Raw genomic sequence first — 22801 nt, 5'->3', positions numbered from 1 at the left:
AGGGGATTAAATTCCTTAAGGAAACACTGTGAATTCAGTGGGCTCGAATTGGTTTTTTAATTTATTTATTTCGTTTACATTTCTGTTTATGTTATTTTATTTTCTTCAGAATTATTTTACAAATACAGATTACTAACAAACACTACCAAGTACTTTGCTACCGATAGATGTAATTAGGCATGAGTGGCTAATATCTTTAATGTAACGAATCATCCAAAATATTGTGCAGTCCATATGAAGTTTTAAGTAGCCAGTGGATTTAAGTTAGGTTCGACGATATAACAAAATATTATTCGTCTAAATTTAACCTCTCTATTGTGGGTTTCTCGACGGTTTTTTGTTTATCAGTTAATACTAATTATAAAGCAAAGGCGGCTCAACACTACATGTGATCTAAAGCGAAAATTTAAAAAGAGGCCTCAAAACAAATTCGAGGTTAAGAAATGCTTTTTCATATCTAATCCTTTAATAATTTCATTAGCTTAAGATAGAAAAATTATCTAAAAAGCACTTGAAGAATAGAAAAAGATTCTACAAAATCATAGTTATACACAAAATTGATTTAAGTTGAAGTGAGTTAGACAAAAATTAAGAAGTTGAGCCCATCCGCCATGCATGAGGTAACAAAAAAGAATAACAAAAAATAGGAAGTACATGCAAATTTAATAATCTAAAATTTTTAGTACAAAATTTAAAAATTGACAACAAATGATTAAACCTAATTTATTTATCACTGATAATAAATACATAATTACTTATACTATATATAATTTGAGAAAATTGGGGCCTTAATTTTTTGGGGGAATGGGACTATGGCCGAGAGCAAGTCATAGTGGCGGTAACTCTACCTAGAAGACTGGAGATCCCAAGATCTAGGTTCAAGGAGATCAAACAAAGTCATTAATGACGGTTCAACATTGTCAACTAAACTTTTGGTCCATTCTCGTGATGAGATAATGTTCAGTACCAAGGATAAAGCATTAAGGCTTTTTAAAAATTTCTAAATTTGATACGGGGTATATCAAATAGTGTATCTACGGATGACACGTTTAGGAATCACCTATGTAAGTGTGAAGTGTTAGCTGCTTCAAGGAGAACTTTGTAAGGCCAGTTCTCTATGCACTTATGAAATCAGGTGGTGTTCATGGCTGAAACGAACACAACAATGAGAACCAAAGACGGTTAAGGGTTGGTTGTGTGACTTATGGTTGTCTAGGTATACACCAAAGTTCGACGGTTCAAAGATATCAAATCTACCGATTGATCGAGTATATCCGACATAAGTTCACTACGGAAAGTTCAAAAGGAAACCAACTTATCCAGACGCAATTAATCCTTGCTTGCGAATCACACAGTTTTTCATGCAAACTTCTGTGATATAGCCATTCCCCATTCAAGTGGGGGATTGTTGGGGTTTTAAGCTATTAATGCTTAAAATAGGGTGAATGAGAAATGGAGGGAAAAATGAAATATTTGAGTTTCCCTCCTTGATTGTCCCACATGGGAAGAGGAAAAGGTTTTTGATGGGTATATAAGCAATTGCTCTTCTTCTAGATCATAAAGAGTTGAGAAGAAGGAAAGCCTCGCGCCGTTGTCGTCGTCGTCGCTCGCTGGCTCGGCTCGGCTCCGGATTCGGATTCGGATTTGGTCAAATGTTATTAAATATTTGGTTTAATAACAAAATATTAATATTAAAATAAATATTAATATTAAATCCAATTTTCAGTTTTCTGTTTTTGTAACAGAAAATTAATTACACTTCAATTTTCCCTCTTTATTGTTGAGTAAATAGCCATTTATGTTATGGCATTTATTCTTTGGCCGTTTTGCAAAAACAGCCATTCTGAAGAGTTGCACCTCTTCAGATTTCAGCCCAACTTTGGCTATAAATACAAGTCCATTCTCTCAGATTTTCCATACGAATTTTTTGAGTTCTTCTCCTTTCTTCTGCATATTTTAACTTCAAAGAAAGCAACAGTAAGTGTGATTTGCTACCGAACTTTGTGTTCGCTGAAACACTAGGGTTTGAAGTACCACTACACCAGTGTGTAATTCGTTCTATCCTGGAAGGAAATAATCCATAACCTTGGGTACTAGGAGGGGATTAAATTCCTTAAGGAAACACTGTGAATTCAATGGGCTCGAAATGGTTTTTTTTTTTATTTCGTTTATATTTCTATTTATGTTATTTTATTTTCTTCAGAATTATTTTACAAATACAGATTACTAACAAACACTAATTACCAAGTACTTTGCTACCGATAGATGTAATTAGGCATGAGTGGCTAATATCTTTAATGTAACGAATCATCCAAAATATTGTGTAGTCCATATGAAGTTTTAAGTAGCCAGTGGATTTAAGTTATGTTCGACGATATAACAAAATATTATTCGTCTAAATTTAACCTCTCTATTGTGGGTTTCTCGACCTTTTTAGTTTATTAGTTAATACTAATTATAAAGCAGAGGTGGCTCAACACTACATGTGGTCTAAAGCGAAAATTTAAAAAGAGGCCTCAAAAGAAATTCGTGGTTAAGAAATGCTTTTTCATAGGAAAAATCTCACTTATACCCATTAATTCTAAACTATTTACCCTTTAATGCCCAGACCCAAACTATTTACTACTCCTACCCATACTCCCCAAACTATTTACCCGCTAGTTTCACTTCCTATATATCTGCAAAAACCCCAAATGGACGAGGTGGAGGAGAAAATAGAAAAAGTGAAAAAAGATTTTGAAGAAACATACAAACAGACACAACAACACTTCAATTCCATTCAGGAATATGACAAATCGACAAGATTAATTTCACAAGAGAAAAGTTCACTCCCAAGATTGAATATCCACCATTGTTGGGTTTGAAGCTCAATTTTATTTTTGAAGATTTCTTGTTTGATTCAAAGTGGGTGCTGTTAAATATTGCTTATAATACCTTCTGGAAGTTCATACTAAAATTTGATAGCGTTTGGACCTGATTTGAGGTGATTGAGATCGAAATTTTCAGTTGAAAATCGAAGAACACAGTTACGGTATACCGCTACGGTATACAATATGTTGTAGGAGTATATAGCTTTACTGCAACAGTACACTATTATAGTTTACAAAACAGTATACCGCTACAGTATACTAATATACTATAGGAGTATATAGTTATACTGCAACAGTATACTATTATAGTATACAATATATTGTTATGGTATGCTGTAATAATATGCAAGATACTGTAACAACATGCTATAATAGTATACAATATACTATAATAGTATACTTATTACCCGTAAATTCACTTGCCTTTTCCCTTTTAATTTGTTTTAAGCTTTTACCCAGCGTGAGGGGCAAATTGAAAATGAAAAAAAAAAAAAATTATGGTATGCAATATGATGTAACGGTATACCCTTACAATTAGATCTGTTTAGAATTTTTTATTGACAACTGATATTATTTTAGTTTAATAATTGAATTATTTTTTTTAACTCATTGCGTACAATTGTATACCCTGTTGGTATAGCTATATACTATACTAGTATCATATGTTAGTTAATATTTTTTTGGTTGTATTAGCTACATTTAATTGGTACACAATTTAATTTTTCTTTAGTAATAATATAAATAAATAAATAAAAAATAGTGAAAACAGTAAATGAAATTAGATTATGAAGAGAAAAAGAATATAAAAAAAAGTTAAATTAAATTAGAAAAGGAAAAAATAAAAAAATAAGAAGAAAACGAGAAAAAAGAAAAAAGAAAAGAAAATAAGCATAGAAATAAAAAAGAATTGGAAAATAAAGAAAGAATTCCCCACAAAAACTAGTATGGGTTGGAAATGTAATTAGTTTATGGGTAGAAAAACAAATCAGTAGACAAGGGTAAATAGTTTTGTTTTTATGGGTAATTGTGTCAAAACCCCCGACCTTTTGAAATCTCACTTTATACCCATCAATTCCAAACTATTTACCCTTTAATACTCAGGCCCAAACTATTTACTACTCCTACTCATGAAGCCCAAACTATTTACCCGGTATTCTTGACANTGAAAATACGAGAAGAACACAGCTACAGATACCGCTACGGTATACAATATGCTGTAGGAGTATATAGCTATACTGCAACAGTACACTATTATAGTTTACAAAACAGTATACCGCTACAGTATACTAATATACTATAGGAGTATATAGTTATACTGCAACAGTATACTATTATAGTATACATATATTGTTATGGTATACTGTAATAATATGCAAGATACTGTAACAATATGCTGTAATAGTATACAATATACTATAATAGTATACTTATTACTCGTAAATTCACTTGCCTTTTCCCTTTAAATTTTTTTTAAGCTTTTACCCAGCATGAGGAGCAAATTGAAAATGCCAAAATAAATAAATAAATTATAGTATGCTATATGATGTAATGGTATAATCTTACAATTAGATCCTTTTAGAATTTTTAATTTTTTATTGACAACTAATATTATTTTAGTAAAATAATTGAATTAATTTTTTTTAACTCATTACGTACAATTGTATACCCTGTTGGTATAGCTATATACTATAATAGTATCATATGGTAGTTAATATTTTTTTGGTTGTATTAGCTACATTTAATTGGTATACAATTTGATTTTTTTTAGTAATAATATAAAAAAAAGAATAATAAAAAATAGTGAAAACAGTAAATGAAATTAGATTATGAAGAGAAAAAGAATATAAAAAAAGAAGTTAAATGAAATTAGAAAAGGAAAAAAGAAAAAAAAAAGAAAACGAGAAAAAAGAAAAGGAGAAAAGAAAAAAAAAGAAAAAAGAAAAGAAAATAAGCATAGAAGTAAAAAAGAATTGGAGAATAAAGAAAAATTCCCCACAAAACCTACTATGGGTAGGAAATGTAATAAGTTTATGGATAGGAAAACAAATGGGTAGACAAGGGTAAATAGTTTTATTTTTATGGGTAACTGTGTCAAAACCCCTTTTTCATATCTAATCCTTTGATAATTTCATTAGCTTAAGATAGAAAAATTATCTAAAAAGCACTTGAAGAATAGAAAAAGATTCTACAAAATCATAGTTATACACAAAATTGATTTAAGTTGAAGTGAGTTCGATAAAAATTAAGAAGTTGAGCCCATCCACCATGCATGAGGTAACAAAAAAGAATAACGAAAAATAGGAAGTACATGCAAATTTAATAATCTACAATTTTTAGTACAAAATTTAAAAATTGACAACAAATGATTAAACCTAATTTATTTACCACTGATAATAAATACATAATTACTTATACTATATATAATTTGAGAAAATTGGGGCCTTAATTTTTTGGGGGCCTAAAGCCACTTCTTTAGTGGCTTTAGGGTTGAGCCGCCACTGTTATAAAGTTGCTTATAATTATTTTTTAAGTAATTTGATTAATGTGTAAATATTCATTTACCTTAATGCATAGAACTAGAATATTCGATAAATGTCTTTTTCAATGATTTTTAGCATTCAGTTTAAAAGTACTAATCATCCACAAATGGTGTCGTCCAGAATCTTTTCTATGTACATTTGTGTTTGTTCAGATTAGTGAATATTCAAAATTTGTTGTATAGTTTACATATTAACATCAGTTGCCACAAATGCTCTTTACGTTCAGTTTCATATGATTGCTCTCTTTTTTCTCTCAATCATTTCTAAACGAACTGACATCTAATGAAATTTCCCCATGAAATTAAGTATCAAACTTATAGCCTGTTTGGCTAAGCTTCTCGAAAGGTCAAAAGTAATTTTTTTTTCCAAAAATACTTTTTTTTTTCTTAACTTGAGTTGTTTGGCCAAGTTTTTTTGGGGTAAAAAAGTATTTTGGGGAAGAAGCAGAAGCAGTTTCTGAGAAGCAGAAAAAAGTATCTTCTTCCCAAAAGCAGAAGCAGAAGCAGTTTTGACTTTTCTTCTTACCTAAAATACCCCTAACAAAATATAGTATATACCAAAATAATTGTTAAACCTAATACTTAGGATATTAATGTATAATTAAGTATTTCTTCTTATATATATAGTGACTTTAGGGGTGAATGCTTTTATATTAAAAGAATTAAGTACTTTTTAATTTTATTTTCATATTTTTCTTAAATAAAATGAAAAGATTTAATTATTGCATGTAATAAAAAAAATTTAAGATTATTTATTTAGTTATAATATTAACTATTAGTAAATCTATTCATGTCCTTATTTGTAATTTCATACTTAAAAGCACTTTCTAAAAAGTTTGGCCAAACACAAATTAATTGCTCAAAAGTGCTTTTTAGAGTGATTAGCCAAACACAAAGTGCTTCCCTCCAAAAGTACTTTTTTTCAAAAACACTTTTAAAAAAATCATTTCTCAAAATAAGCTGATTTCTCCCGCTTAGCCAAACAGGCTATTAATCGGGTACTGGTAGATGTAGTTAAATATTCAATTAATCACGGAGCTAGGCTTTCTTGAGTAATACCGCTAAATTATGGCCATCCTTATGAGATACAGTTACATGTCTTAATCTCAATTGATTTTCAAATTTATTAGCTAAGGCGCAAGAAATTAATAACCTATACTATTACATCCAAACAAAACAAGTGTGACACGCCCGAATAAATAAATAAGTGTGAATTACTTGAGAATTTTACCTAGGAATTTTTTCTGCAAGAACTTTCAACGGATTTTCATACGGAAATCTAAAATTCCTAAAATGATGAATATTTTACCCACGAAAAATATTTTTCCAGGAAAATTCCCATGTAAATTTTGCGCCAAAATATTACTTGGAGAATTATTTGAAAAAAGTATCTGCAAGTACTATTTTTATAGGTAAATTTGCAAGTAAATGAACAATAATGAATTCCTTTATTAATTCATAGGAAATTCCATAGGTAAAGCTACCTGCAGATTTAGCTGCGGATAGTTACTAGGGAATTTATTGGGATTTTCTTACTTGGAAAATTACTTGGGGATTATTGGTCTACTGTTATAAAACAATAAAAATAGAAGAACAATATTGCAGAGAAAGAGAGAGAGGGAGAGAATTCTTATTGATATGGGATAAATTACAATAGAATAGAACCCTCTATTTATAGGGAGAGGATGACTTAGCCACCAAGCAATGAACCCTAAAATCTCTCTAAATATAGACATTCACCATAAATAGAACTCTATTTATAACACTCCCCCTTGAATGTCTATTCAACAGATAATGTGCCTCGTTAAAACCTTAACTAAAATAAAACCCAGTGGGAAAAAAATTCTAGAGAAGGAAAAAGAGTACACATATCTAACAGTACGCCTTTTGGTTGCCTCGTTAAAAACCTTGCAAGGAAAACCCGGTGGGACAAAACCTTGTAAGAGAAAAAGAGTACAACGTGTATAAACTCCCCCTGATGAGAGCATCAATTCACATCTTTGAGCATTTGCATTCCAATCTTGTGCACCATCTTCAAAAGATCTTTTGAACGAATTTGTTTCACCTTGAAATCATCATTCCTAATAGATGTATTGTCTTCATATGATCTTGTTGGAATCGTCAGTTCAATATCTTCACATAGAGGTGAAAACTCTTGCTATCATATTATCATGCATATAGTTGTAGCAAGATACATTTGTGCACAAATTGCACTGATGAAGTGGTACTTCAAGATCAAGAATTGTATATGCTTCAAGCAACTTAAATCCTTCATGGATTGTCATATAAGTTAAGTCATATAAGCCATATAATAGACTTTAGATGCACATCAAGTTTTCATGTCATATTAGACATATAAGATATCGAAAACTGACTGCACATATCATTGACTTTATACTTTCAAGTATTTGAACTGCAGGTCCAAAACAACATTTCTTTCATATGACACCAATTCTACTTGAATTCCGTCTCTTCTATTTGGCCAATATTTTTGTGTCTGTATTCGACAAACTTAAGATCCTCATCTATACTTAGCGCTATGATAGATCTCGTCGACGAACATTTTATATCGGTTCCAGCTTTATTTTCATAAAGACATGACATAGAGATCTCTTCATTCATATTTTCAGGTACCTGAATCTCTCTTGAGATTTTATGAAGTGTTATGTCATGTGATCATCTAGATCACTTGCCTCCTTTATTATGATCATTTTGATCATTTGCTCATCTTCTTTATCAAGGATTTTATTTGAAATCGATTTGTCTATACGTTTTAAGCGTACCATAGACTCTGTCCTTCTAGGACTTATTCTAATAGGAGCATTTGCAGTGAGAATATAGTTACTTTCTTTGAGTCAGCAAATGCGTCTGCATGCTTTGCAATAAATTGCACATGAATTATCCTTTTATGAATTTCAAGTTCATATTATTTTATTCGAGGATCTAGATGTACAAATGATAATTCATTCCACGTAACTTTTTCTCAACTGTTGTATCTTGTCTCCCCCTCATGTTAGAAAAACTAACTTGCTTCCTCAATTTTGAAAATCCATCTTTGTGCGTTATGGTGTTAATCAAAATATACACCGCACATCAATAATAATGAGATGGAATTATTTGGTTCCCGACCTGAACCACTTGTGAGGGGAGAAAATAATATACTTTCATATATAGCGTATATCAAACTGATATGTATAACATTGTTCTCATAAGCAATAGTTTAACTATTAAGTGGAGGCACTCAATAAATCATTTTGTTAAACCAACTGTGATGTAAGCCAACTTATCAAGATAAACTGTCTTGAATGGAAATATGGAAATTATGCTCGAAATTAAATTATTGAGCAAGTTACCTCGCAAAACCCCATGTTGCGGGTTATCAATAATCGCACATGTAACCATCTCATAGATGCATCTTATGTGGTATACATGGCAGGTGAATGAGTTTATATTCACCTTTGATATTTCCAGCATTCATGGGATTCAATCCTAATTTTAGTTGGTCAATTAATTAATGAGAACAAGCATTATAAGAGAATTCGTAAAGAACTTTCTAGTTCTTTAATATTTACCCATGTGAATTCTTGTTTATTTTTGCACATCATACTTAAATTAATATGGCTAAACCAATTATGCCAACTGAATAAATTATCAATATTGATAAACTTCAGGTTTACACCATGATGTGTGCAATTATGAATAAACTTCAAGTTTATTATGATATGGGTTTTTATATCGATAAACTTCTCTTTATTGTGGCATTCTTTTGTTTGTGTAGTACAAATTGGAGAATAAAGCGGGTAGCTTTTCACATACATATTACCCAGCTACAAGTTGTAGTAAAAGAACATATTAAATCTTTCCTTTATTTATAGTCTCAATATAATCAAGCGCTTTCGCGTATACTTTGGAAACTGAATAAGTTTCTTTGAGACTTACTACAACACAATATCTTATTGGTAATTAATTGTGTTTCTCCAAAATAGTATAATTGGCTCTTGCAGAGTTCTCAATTAATTTTGTAGTACCACATATTCATCAACACCCATATGGTGAATATCTCTTTTAAAGAGAAAGTTATACCACTATGGTTATGGTCAAAATTATATGCAAGATCTGTTTCTTGCATTACCGTTGTCTTTAAATAATCACATTGCCAAAATATTTTGGCGTACAATAAGTACGTGACCAATGACCATTTATGCCATAATAATGATATTATTTTCTTATATCATCTCAAACCTCCTTCTAGAGGTGAGTGTGGTATATTCACTACCACTAGCACGTTCATATTCTTCCAAGAATGAATATGTATTCATAAATCAGATGTTGTCACATTCACATCATGAATGGACCATAATCATCTATATTTGCTTTTACGAAATCTTATGTCAAATAGATGACAAATATTTTCACAAGTGGGGGATTATTTTGAGAATCCTTATTATTCTCATTACCACGATAATGACGATTATAATTTCGTCTATTGCCACGTCCATATCCATTGATACATTCNATGCTAGACATATAGATATCGAAAACTGATTGTACATACCATTGACTTTATACTTTCAAGTGTTTGAACTACATGTTCAAAACTACATGTCTTTCATATGAAACCAAATTCTACTTGAATTGTTTCTCTAGACTTAAGATCCTCATATATATATATTTAGCGCTATCATAGATGTCGTCGACGAACATTTTATATCGGTTCCAACCTCCTTATTTTTCATAAAGACATAAAATAGAGATCTCTTCATTCATATATTCAGGTACCTGAATCTCTCATGAGATTTTATGAAGTGTTATGTCATGTGATCTTTTAGATCACTTGCCTCCTTTATTATGATCATTTTGATCATTTGCTCATCTTCTTTATCAAGAAGTTTTATTTGAAACCGATTTGTCTATACTTTAGGCGTACCATAGACCTTGTCCTTCTAGGACTTATTCTAATAGGAGCATTTGCAGTGAGATATAGTTACTTTCTTTGGGTCAGCAAATGCGTCTGGCATGCTTTGCAATATATTGCCAATGAATAATCTTTTTATGAACTTCGAGTTCATATTATCTTATTCGAGGATCTAAATGTACTAATGATAATTCATTCCACGTAACTTTTTCTCAACTGTTTATCATGTCTCCCCCTCATGTTAGAAAAACTAACTTGTTACCTCAACTTTGAGAACTCCATCTTTGTGCGTTATGGTGTTAATCAAAATATACACCGCACATCAATAATAATAAGATGGAATTATTTGATTCCTGACCCTGAACCACTTGTGAGGGGAGAAAATAATATCGTTTCGTATATAACGTATATCAAATTGATATAGATAACTTTGTTCTCATAAGCAATTGTTTAGCTATTAAGTAGAGGCACTTAATAAATTATTTTGCTAAACCAACTGTGATGTAAAGCAACTTATCAAGATGAACTATCTTGAATAAAAAATCTGGAAATTATGCTCTATATTAAATTATTGAGCAGGTTACCTCACAAACACCAGGTTGCGGGTCAATAATAATCGCACATGTAACCATCTCATAGATGCATCTTATGTGGTATACATGGCAGGTGAATGGGCCCATATTCACCTTTGATATTTCCAGCATTCATGGGATTCAATCCCAATTTTAGTCGGTATATTAATTAATGAGAACAAGCAATGTAAGAGAATTCGTAAAGAACTTTCTAGTTCTTTAATATTTACCCATGTAAATTCTCTTTTATTTTTTTTTGCACATCATACTTGAATTAATATGGCTAAACCAATTATGCCAACTGGATAAATTATCAATATTGATAAACTTCAGGTTTACACCATGATGTGTGCAATTATGAATAAACTCCAAGTTTATTATGATATGGGTTTTATATCAATAAATATCCACTTCATTGTGGTATTCTTTTGTTTATGTAGTATAAATTGGAGAATAAAGCGGGTAGCTTTTCACATACATAATACCCCACTACAAGTTGTAGTAATAGAAGATATTAAATCTTTCCTTTATTTATTGTCTCAATATAATCAGCCGCTTTCGCGTATACTTTGGAAACTGAATAAGTTTCTTTGAGACTTACTAAAACACAATACCTTATTGGTAATTAATTGTGTTTCTCCAAAATAGTATAATTGGCTCTTGCAGAGTTCTCAATTAATTTTGTAGTACCACATATTCATCAACACCCATACGGTGAATATCTCTTTAAAAGAGAAAGTTATACCACTATGGTTATGGTCAAAATTATATGCAAAATCTGTTTCTTGCATTACCGTTGTCTTTAAATAATCACATTGCCAAAATATTTTGGCGTACAATAAGTACGTGACCAATGACCATTTATGCCATAATAATGACATTATTTTCTTATATCATCTCAAACCTCCTTCTAGAGGTGAGTGTGGTATATTCACTACCACTAGCACGTTCATATTCTTCCAAGAATGAATATGTATTCATAAATCAGATGTTGTCACATTCACATCATGAATGGACCATAATCATCTATATTTGCTTTTACGAAATCTTATGTCAAATAGATGACAAATATTTTCACAAGTGGGGGATTATTTTGAGAATCCTTATTATTCTCATTACCACGATAATGACGATTATAATTTCGTCTATTGCCACGTCCATATCCATTGATACATTCATAGTAATAATTTTGTCTTCTTTCAGACTTATCACATACTGCTATCACATTCTCTTAAGGGAATGAGAATGTAGCAAATTTAATGGGACGGGTTTTCACTTTTTGTGCCCATAATCATACATGAATTTGATCATGGCAAGACATAGAATTTTTACCACTTCAGGTGGTTATAATTTCTTACAAACTCCATTAGAGTTATAATCAAACTTTGTTGTCTTTGCTTGTATATAACATCAAATTATAGAATTTCAAGAATTTAAAAGAGAAAAATAAAGTAAAATACTTACCTTAAATCCAGAATTTAATCATGAAAGAAGTTCATGGAATAATTGACAATCATTATGCTCAATCCCAAAGCTTCTACTCAATTGGTTAGAGTCCCGTGCTGATAACGTGTTATAAAACAATAAAAGCAGAAGAACAATATTTCAGAGAAAGAGAGAGAGGGAGAGAATTCTTATTGATATGGGATGAATTACATTAGAATAGAACCCTCTATTTATAGGGAGAGGATGACTTAGCCACCAAGCAATGAACCCTAGAATCTCTCTAAATATAGACATTAACCATAAATAGAACTCTATTTATAACATCTACGGAATTATCTGAGGATTTATTTCTTGGGGATTTTCCTTGAGATTTTCTTATCTGGGGAATTACTTGAAAATTTTGTTGTTGAAGATTTAGATACGATTTATTTTAGAAATTTCCTTGGGATTTTCATACTTGGGGATCTACCTATAGGATTTCGTTATTGCAACTTCAGTTGGGAATTTTTCTTGGAAATTTACTTGGGGTTTTCTTACTTGAAAAAGTACTTTGGGATGTTTGCTCTAGGAATTCCTTTTCCAATTCAAATAGTTTACTATGCAATAATCTCACTCTAATAAGTTCTTGAATCGAGAAGGTTTAAAGTAATAATTTTGACACAATTATTACTAAAATCATCATATTAAGTATATTTATTTATTGATATAATGTCATGCCATATTAATCAATACTAGATGGATGATGTTATTAAAAATATGTAAACCATAATTAAGAGCTCTCCATAGAACACGTATAATATGACTCCTTCTTTACAATACATGTGCAAAATGTGTTGTATCATGTGACTTTTTCTTTATAATCTGCAAAAATAATACATAAATGTGGTGCCCTTCCAACAACCAAGCTAACGTTTGGCTATAGATTTCCAAATTTATTTTAAAAAATTTGATTTGCGTGAAGTTTGTTTGAAGATGAAAATGTGTTTGGACATAAGTTTTCAAAACATATTTCACTTTTCTTTTTTGAAAAAACATAAAACATGACTTATACCTAAAAGTTCTAAAAACTATTACAAATACCCAACATTACCTTTATCAATAACATTCAATATATTATCGCAAACCATTGTCCTGAACATAAATAAATTTGGTACAAAATTATCATTTTTACAATGAACTACATAATACACTATCAGATGACCGAGAAGACGAAGCAACATTGTTACAAAATAATAAATGTTGGGCTTTTTTATAAAATATAAAATTTGGGGCAATTTTTAAAAAGAGAAATTTTCATAAAGCACTATCTTTTAGTAGTAATTAGCCATCTATAGATACCATTTGCTATACTACGGATTATAGATACCTTTTCTGTGGTTATAAGATGTATTTGATGTATTTAAGCTATTGTATTCATGAATACAGTAGCAAAAATAGGCGTGAATCAGGGAAGTCTAGCTAATCAGTTGTTGTATTCGAGTGTATTCGACTGTATTCATGGAGTGAAAAATGGGATTACAGCTGGACAGATTATTGTATTCGACTGTATTCGATTGTATTCACGGCGTGAAATAGGGGATTACACTGTTTTTAAAACGGAAAGTGAATCAATTAACATAATAGACTTCTAATATAACTCAACAAACTCAATTATAACACACAAATTTTGTATTTTCAGTTATAAAAAAGATTCTCAACCGAAAAATACCCCAAAAATATAGCAATCTTCAGAGAAATTATATAATACATCTGAATACATAAATTATATTAATTAAAAAAATATATGAATACATTCATGGCATATAGCGAGACAGTGAATACAATGGAATACATAGAATACAGCGGGATACATTAAAATACAATGAGAAAAAAAAATAGTGAATACAATGAAATACATGGAATACAACAAGATACATTGAATTACAATGAAAAAAAGACAACGAATACAATGAAATACATGAAAATACAACGTGATACGTTGAAAAAATATTGAAATATATTAATAGAAAATCAAGTTGCTCAGCCCCAAAATTCGTCGTCTTTTTTCAAGAACAAACCCTAATTTCCAGCTACTCCTATTGCAGCAGATGCAACAATAACGTCAGAAGCAGCAACAACAACAGGAAGCCATGGCTCGTTTCCCTTCTAACATGGACCGGCGAGGTACTCCCTGACAAATTATCCGACCAAATTTCCGATAAGGCCGGGTCATTTATTTACGATCTCCTTTTATGTTGCTCTTCAAACATACAACAGAAACAAAGTGAAAAAAGAGATGCTGGGAATTTCATATGGAGAGCTATTTCTCTTGCTTGGCGCTACTGCTGCTCTTATTGGAGACGTAAGAATCTTCTGCAATTGCAATTGCAATGGAAGGGTTTAGGGTATAATCCTTTCTTTGCAAATAACTGGAGTAGATTGTTTAGTTTGGTCAATAATTGTTGATAAATTAATCCTTCAGTTAATGGCGATGGTGGATGAAGGAATTGGAGAGCTCTTTATGAGAAATTTGAGGTAAAAGTTGTATCAAAGTAGAGAGAGAAAGAAAATATTGTAACTGAATAGCGTATTTAGTGGCTTAGGAGTAGGAGTTAACCAAAATTAAATATTTTGCTATAAACATTAAAAGGTATCTATAGAATATAATTTTTTTTAAATGGTGTTTATTTAAAATAAATAAGGTGTTAACCTTTGCTATAGGAGGTAAAAATTCCTTTTAAAAAATATAATAGTGATATTTTGGGCCAAAATGGGATTTGGGTATTGGGTTTTGGGAATTTGCCAAAATGTAGACAAAATATATGGCGAAACATGTATTTGCCCAAAAAACTTCAAATATATTTTGATAAAATCTATGACCAAACCGATCCCAATAAAATCCTCATTTACGACAACTTTTTCAGCTTACTTCTTATTTTAGCAAAAGGGTGCAAAGAACAACACTGGCTTAGTCCTTGAAAATATATATATGATGGCAACTTCCGAAAAATATCAGGCCTTGAACCAATTGCTCCTTCTAGATCTGTCAAACCACCTGGAACGCCACACACTTACCACCAAAGGTTGCAGCTATTAGTATCTAGCAGTTTAAATCTTTGTACATATTTGACTCCTGATGCACAATGTCACGATCCTGAGTTCCTACCCTCGTGATCATGATGGCGCCTAACATTTCACTTGCCAGGCAAACCAACATTAGAATAGTTTCTAGCCATTATTAACAAATCAAATTAACTGATCCCAATTTAACTGAATAACTAAAATGGAGCTGAAATAAATTGAGAAAAACCATAACAACCGGAATATCTAGATACAATCCAGAAATGGTGTCACAAGTGCACAAGCGACTAGAATAATACAGATAATGGTCTGAACGAAAGTAAAATTGTCTGAAATAAAATAAACAGCTAGGATAAGTTAGAAGGGGACTTCAGGGCTGCGAACGCCGAGCAGTGTACCTCAAGTTTCCGTCAGATGTCCAATCCGAGCAATCTACTGACCACCGTTGGGACCGTCTCTAAAGTCTGCGCATGAAGTGCAGAGTGTAGTATGAGTACAACCGACCCCATGTATTCGATAAATGATGAGCCTAACCTCGACGAAGTAGTGACGAGGCTAAGGTGGGTGTCATGGCCCGAGTTTTCCACCGTCGGACAGTGATGGCCCCTAACATCGCACCCGCTAGGCAAGCTAACATTAGAGTTATAATAACCTTTTTTCTTTACATTTTCATAGTTAAGATTAACAAAATATAAACTAATTCAAATAGAAATAAAAGCGAAAGTACGTATTTAACTGATTATCCTTATACTATTAACAAAACCGAATAGTTACCACCCAGAAACTGGTGTCACAACTCACAAACTTTCTACAGATTACTATAAATATTGGTCTGAAAGAAACACACATCTGTCTTGAAAGTAAATAAAACAAAGATATAGAATGTAGGAGGGGACGCCAGAGCCTGGGGACGCCTGCAGGACTACCTTGGGTCTCCTGAATGAAATATCAGTAACCGACCTCTCGATCAGCCACTACCAGCTCCGAAATCTGCACAGAAAGTGCAGAGTGCAGTATCAGTACAACTGACCCCATGTACCGGTAAGTGCCGAGCCTAACCTCGACGAAATAATGACGAGGCTACGGCGGAGCATAAACAATATATCCTGCAACAGTTTATAATAAGGCAAAAAGGAGATACGGAATGAAATAGGACAATAACTTGGATCAAACAAATACGGAACCCAGTCGTTCTACCAATACTTAGCTATGACTAATCCTTAAGAGAGTTTCAACACCACAATAATGAATCTCAGTAGGAGAAGAATACATAAACAACAAATGATGCGGCGCGCATCCCGATCCCACCATATAATCAATAACAGTATGAACATTCACCCTTATTACTCCTTGTTGCGGCGTGCAACCCGATCCCACCAGTCCACCCTTATTATTCCTCAATTTATCACCCTTATTCCTCCTGTTGCGGCCGCAACCCGATCCCACCAGACAATCACATTTCACCCTTATTCCTCCTGTTGCGTCGTGCAAGTCGATCCCACCATATCAGTACCAATCACAAAATAAGAACAAGTATTTCACAGTTTAGCTCAAACCCTCCACAACAGTTATACTCAAATCATAACAACGGGAGATCTATACAATTATGAAACTTCAACAGTTAATACTACACAACAAGACCAACCAAAGTGTACCATGAAGCACCAATAAACCAACTTAAACCAACAACGTAATATAAGGAATATAAGGAACAATTAATACTTTCAATAGAGAAAACCACATTTAACAAGAAGCAGTTAGACATGGAAGCATTAATAAGCAAGTAGCAGTTAAGAAAGGAAAACAATATATTAGGAAATGGGGAAGGGAAAAGGCTAAATAGATAATTTGGCGGCGCATAGGTACTCATCACCACACCCATACGCCACACACATGGAATTTGACATAGCAATTAAGTCGGGAAATCCTAATCTCTCGAGTCAAGATTAGACCAAACACTTACCTCAAGCCAACGGGTATTTCAAAGCTTAATTACTGCTTTACCTCTCGATTCTACCTCCAATCCGCTCGTATCTAGTCATAATTAACTTAATAACATCAATTAACGCTAAAAAAATCAATTCCAATGCATAATTATGGAGTCCCCAACATCTTCCCCAAAAAGTCAAAAATCGACCCCGGGCTCGCTTGGTCAAAACCTGAAATTCGGACCAAAACCTGATTACCCATTCACCCCCGAGCCTGGATATATGATTGGTTTTGGAATCCGACCTCAATTTGAGGTCTAAATCCCCAAAATTCGAAATTCCTAAGTTCTACCCAAAAACGCCCAATTCCACCATGAAAAACCCTAGATTCTAAGATGAAATCTTGTAAAAAGATGAAATATATTGAAAGAAATGAGTTAAGAATCATTTACCTATGATTTGGGGAAGAACTTGCCCTAGGAAAATCGCCTCTTAAAGTTTAGGTTTTGAAAAATGGGCGAATGAATGAAAAATCCTGTCTAAGACCCTTTTACTCAGCTGCTGATGTCGCAATTACGACCCGAGCTTCGAAATTGCGAAGCTCGCAAATGCGAAGAAGCTATTGCAAATGCAAAGCCCTTCAAAGTCCTGCTGCCAACGCAATTGCGAGGAAAGTATCGCATTTGCGGTCTTTGACCCCTCGCAAATGAGAGTAAATGTTCGCATTTGCGAACATGCCCTTACCCAGACCCCCTTCGCAATTGCGAAGATTTGTTCGCATTTGCGAATTTTGCTGGCCCAGGCTTTCTTCGCAATGGATGGTTTTATTATGTAAATAGATTTCAAACATGAGAAAATATTATAAGATTTTAATTAGACATACCTTAATTGACATTGAGATTTGTTGATCTTGATATAAATCAAACGGGCATTATATTATTTTGGAAAACTACCAATTTAAATCAATTGAATGAGTAAAAGTTTATAACCAGAAGAAAAGAATTGAAAGGAAAAGAGCATTGTTATTATTAAAGAATAATCCCTAGGTGCTAATTTCATAGTGAATATGAAAGGAAAAAAAAGAGTGTGTACATTTTCTCATTATGTTAATCTGGACAAGAACTAATCTTAAGTTCTGAATATGAGTTTGTGATAAGAGACAAATAATTACTTTCTCCGGTCCAAAATAAGTGATTTTTTAGCTGTTTTTACACAGATTAAGAAATTCACCTTTTAGCATTAATTAGCAATGAAATTGACCATATTAACCTTTACTATCTCTTCACATAAACACTCCTAACACATACTCCAACACTATTACTCCAAGGGCAATGTAGGGAAAAAAATAATTAATTCATTCTTGAAATCTGGGAAAATCACTTATTTTGGACCACAAAAAAAAGGCCAAAAAATCACTTATTTTGGACCGGAGATAGTAGAAGATATATTATCTGACCCTTATGAGTAAACATCTATAGGTTGTTGAGAAATTACATACATTTAATAGGACCATTAAATAGGGATGGGAAAATGAACCAATGCTATTAAATAGCAAAATGAGAAGAGAAAACATATTGTGCTTGAAGATTGAGAAGCAACACTCTTGAGACCTGCAACACTCTTTAAATAAATGTACTAAAAGTTATAACCGTCTGATTAGCAATGTTTCAGCAAAAGTAATAGTAAATGATAATAGTCAGTTAGTCACTTCTTCCAACTCAGTTTTGATAAAGACGTTTGGCTTTTGTAGATAAGTAATAATATAAGGTAAACAATTAAAATAGGAGATGAAAAAGAGAGGAGAAAAATTCCAAAAAAAAAAAAGACACATATAATTCTGAGCTTTTGAAGGGTGCCAAGTCATACTCTCCAAATGTTTATAGTTTAGACTCTAATCTATTTGGGTTTGAAGATTACAAAAAAATTAAGTACATTTCAATATTCGAACATTAAAAACATTATTTCATAAATTCAATGAAAAAAAATTCATAACCGCGCGAAGTACCGATTAATTTGCTTGTTATGGATGTGAAAGGCATTAATTAACCATAGAACTAGGTATTAATGGCTAGTGCTAAAATTTAGCCATAACTACAAGAGATAGACCTCCATTATCTGTGTCACTTTCATGAAACATATGGCCAAAAACTATACTTGTCAAAACACTGTAGGGTTTTTAAACTATTAATGCTTAAAATAGAGTGAATGGGAAATGGAGGGAAAAATGAAATATTTGAGTTTTCCTCCTTGATTGTCCCACATGGGAAGAGGAAAAGGTTTTTGAAGGGTATATAAGCAATTGCTCTTCTTCTAGCTCATAAAGACTTGAGAAGAAGGCAAGCCTAGCGTCATCGCCAGCTCGGCTCGGCTTCGGCTTCGGCTTCGGAATCGGAATTTTAATATTAAATCCAATTCAGTTATCCAATTTTCAGTTTTCTGTTTTTGTAACAGAAAATTAACTACCCTTCAATTTTCCTCTTTATTGTTGAGTAAATAGCCATTTATGTTATAGCATTTATTCTTTGACCGTTTTGCAAAACACTAATTACCAAGTACTTTACTACCGATAGATGTAATTAGGCATGAGTGGCTAGTATCTTTGATGTAACGAATCACCCACAATATTGTGTAGTCCATATGAAGTTTTAATTAGCTAGTGGATTTAACTTATGTTCGACGATATAACAAAATATTACTCGTCTAAATTTAACCTCTCTATTGTGGGTCTCTCGACGCCTTTTAATTTATCAGTTAATACTAATTGTAAATTTGCTTATAATTATTTTTTAAGTAATTTGATTAATGTGTAAATATTCATTTACCTTAATGCATAGAACTAAAATCTTCGATAAATGTCTTTTTCTATGATTTTTAGCATTCAGTATGAAAGTGCTAATCATCCACAAATGGCTTCGTCCACAATCTATTCTAGGTACATTTGTGTTTGTTCAGATTAGTCAATATCAAAATTTATTGTATAGTTTACATATCAATATCAGTTGCCACAAATGCTCTTTACGTTCAGTTTCACATGATGCTCTTTGTTTTTTTTTTCTCAATCATTTCCAAACGAACTGACATCTAATGAAAATTTCCTCATGAAAATTAGTAAAAATAGCACAGGCTAGTCAGTTTTCGAACTGGTCATTCAACAATAGCCCGCGTTTGCAAAGTTATATGAAAAATAGCCACTATTTTGCTGTAACATGTAAAGATCCAGCATAATATACAGGGGATTTGTGCACCCGTGCATGAATTTCCAGCATATTATGCTGGAACTCCAACACGCGGAAAGTTCTACTATAATATACTGGAGATTGGAGCACTGGACCGATATATTATACTGGAACTCCAGTATATTATATTGGAGTTCCAGCATAAGTATACTGGGACTCCAGTATATTATACTGGAGAATTTTTCGGATTTTGAACAGTGTTTTCGTTCAGATTTATCTTTACATGAAAAGTGATTAAATTTCGATTACCTTTGAAACCGTTGCTATTTTTGAATAACCACATATAAATCTGGCTATTTTTTAATTTCTCCTGAAAATTAAGTAAAAAAACTTAATCGGGTACTGGTAGATGTAGTTAAATCATCAATCATCGCACATGGAGCTAGGCTTTGTCGACTAATACCGCTAAATTATGGCCATTCTTATTGGATACAGTTACATGTCTTAATCTCAATTAGTTTTCCAATTTATTAGCTAAGGCGCAAGAAATAAATTACCTGTACTATTACATCCAAACAAAACAAGTGTTACACGCCAGAATAAATAAATAAATAATTGTGAATTACTTGGAAAATTTTACCTGGGTATTTTTTCTGTAAGAACTTTCTACGGATCTTCATGCGCAAATCTAAAATTCCTAAATTATATTGATGAATATTTTGCCCGCGAAAAGTATTTTTTCAGGAAAATCCCCAATAAATTTTGCCCCACTTTGCGCGAAAATATTACGTAGAGAATTATTTGAAAAAGATTATCTGCAAGTACTATTTTCATAGGTAAATCTCCAAGTAAATAAACAACAATGAATTCCTTTATTAATTCATAGGAATTCCCTAGGTAAAGCTACCTGCAGATTTAGCCGCGGATAGTTACTAGGGTATTTATTTGGGATTTTCGTACTTGAAAAATTACTTGGGAATTATTGGTCTACGGAATTATCTTGGGATTTATTTCTTTGGAATTTCCTGGATATCTTCTTATCTTGGGAATTACTTGAAAATTTTGTTGTTGAAGATTTACATACGATTTTTTTAGAAATTTCCCTGTGGATTTTCACTTGGGGATCTACCTATGGGATTTCTTTATTGCAACTTTAATTGGGATTTTTTCTTCAGAATTTACCTGGGTTTTCTTACTTGAAAAAGTACTTTGGGATGCTTGCTCTACGAATTCTTTTTCAATTCAAATAGTTTACTATGCAATAATCTCATTCTAATAAGTTCTTGAATAGAAAAGGTTTAAAGTAATAATTTCGACACAATTATTAATAAAATCATCATATTTAGTTAATTTATTTATTAATATAATGTCATGCCATATCTATCAATACTAGATGAATGATGTTATTAAAATATGTAAACCATAATTAAGAGCTCTCCATAGAACACGTATAATATGACTGCTCCTTTACAATATATGTACAAAATGTGTTGTAACATTGACTTTTTCTTTATAATTTGCACAAATAATACATAAATGTGGTGCCCTTCAAATAACCAATAAAGTCCTCATTTACGAAAACTTTTTCAGCTTGCTTCTTATTTTAGCAAAAGGGTGCAAAGTGTTATTATACTGTATTTGTAAAATAATTGTGGAGAATATAAAATAATGTATAAACAGAAATGAAAAACAGAAACAGAATTAATCTGTGCCCACTGAATTCACAGTGTTTCCTTGTCACGATCCGAATTTTCCACCCTCGGGAGTCGTGATGGCGCCTACTCGTCGAAGCTAGGCAAGCCAAATATTATTAAATCATTACCCTTTTTATTAAGCATGTTCAACAATTCCAAAGTAATAAGTGATCAAACATCGGAATAAATTAAAGATCCAGGAATGCGGAAGACGAAATCTTAATATTTCAACAAAACACTGCTACATAATCTGAAGTACAACACTACCCAGAATTTGGTGTCACAAGTCATGGATTATCTAAGAATACTACAAACAAGTTCTGAATAGAATTACACAAATCTATCTCTGAATAAGTAAAAACATAAAGAGAAATGATTGGAGGAGACGCCAAGACCCGTGGACGTCTGCAGGACTACCTCGGGTCGCCTGAATGGACTGAAGGCAGCACCCTCACTGCGGTCCAAACGCTCAGGTATCAGTATCAGTATCTGCACACAGTGCAGAGTGTAAGTATCAGCACAACTGACCCCATGTGCTGGTAAGTGCCTAGCCTAACCTCGGCGAAGTAGTGACGAGGCTAGGACCAAACTACCAAATAAA

Source organism: Nicotiana attenuata, chromosome 3 (genome assembly GCF_001879085.1).
Source record: "Nicotiana attenuata strain UT chromosome 3, NIATTr2, whole genome shotgun sequence".
Lineage (NCBI taxonomy): Eukaryota > Viridiplantae > Streptophyta > Magnoliopsida > Solanales > Solanaceae > Nicotiana > Nicotiana attenuata.
This window is presented reverse-complemented; position numbering follows the sequence as displayed.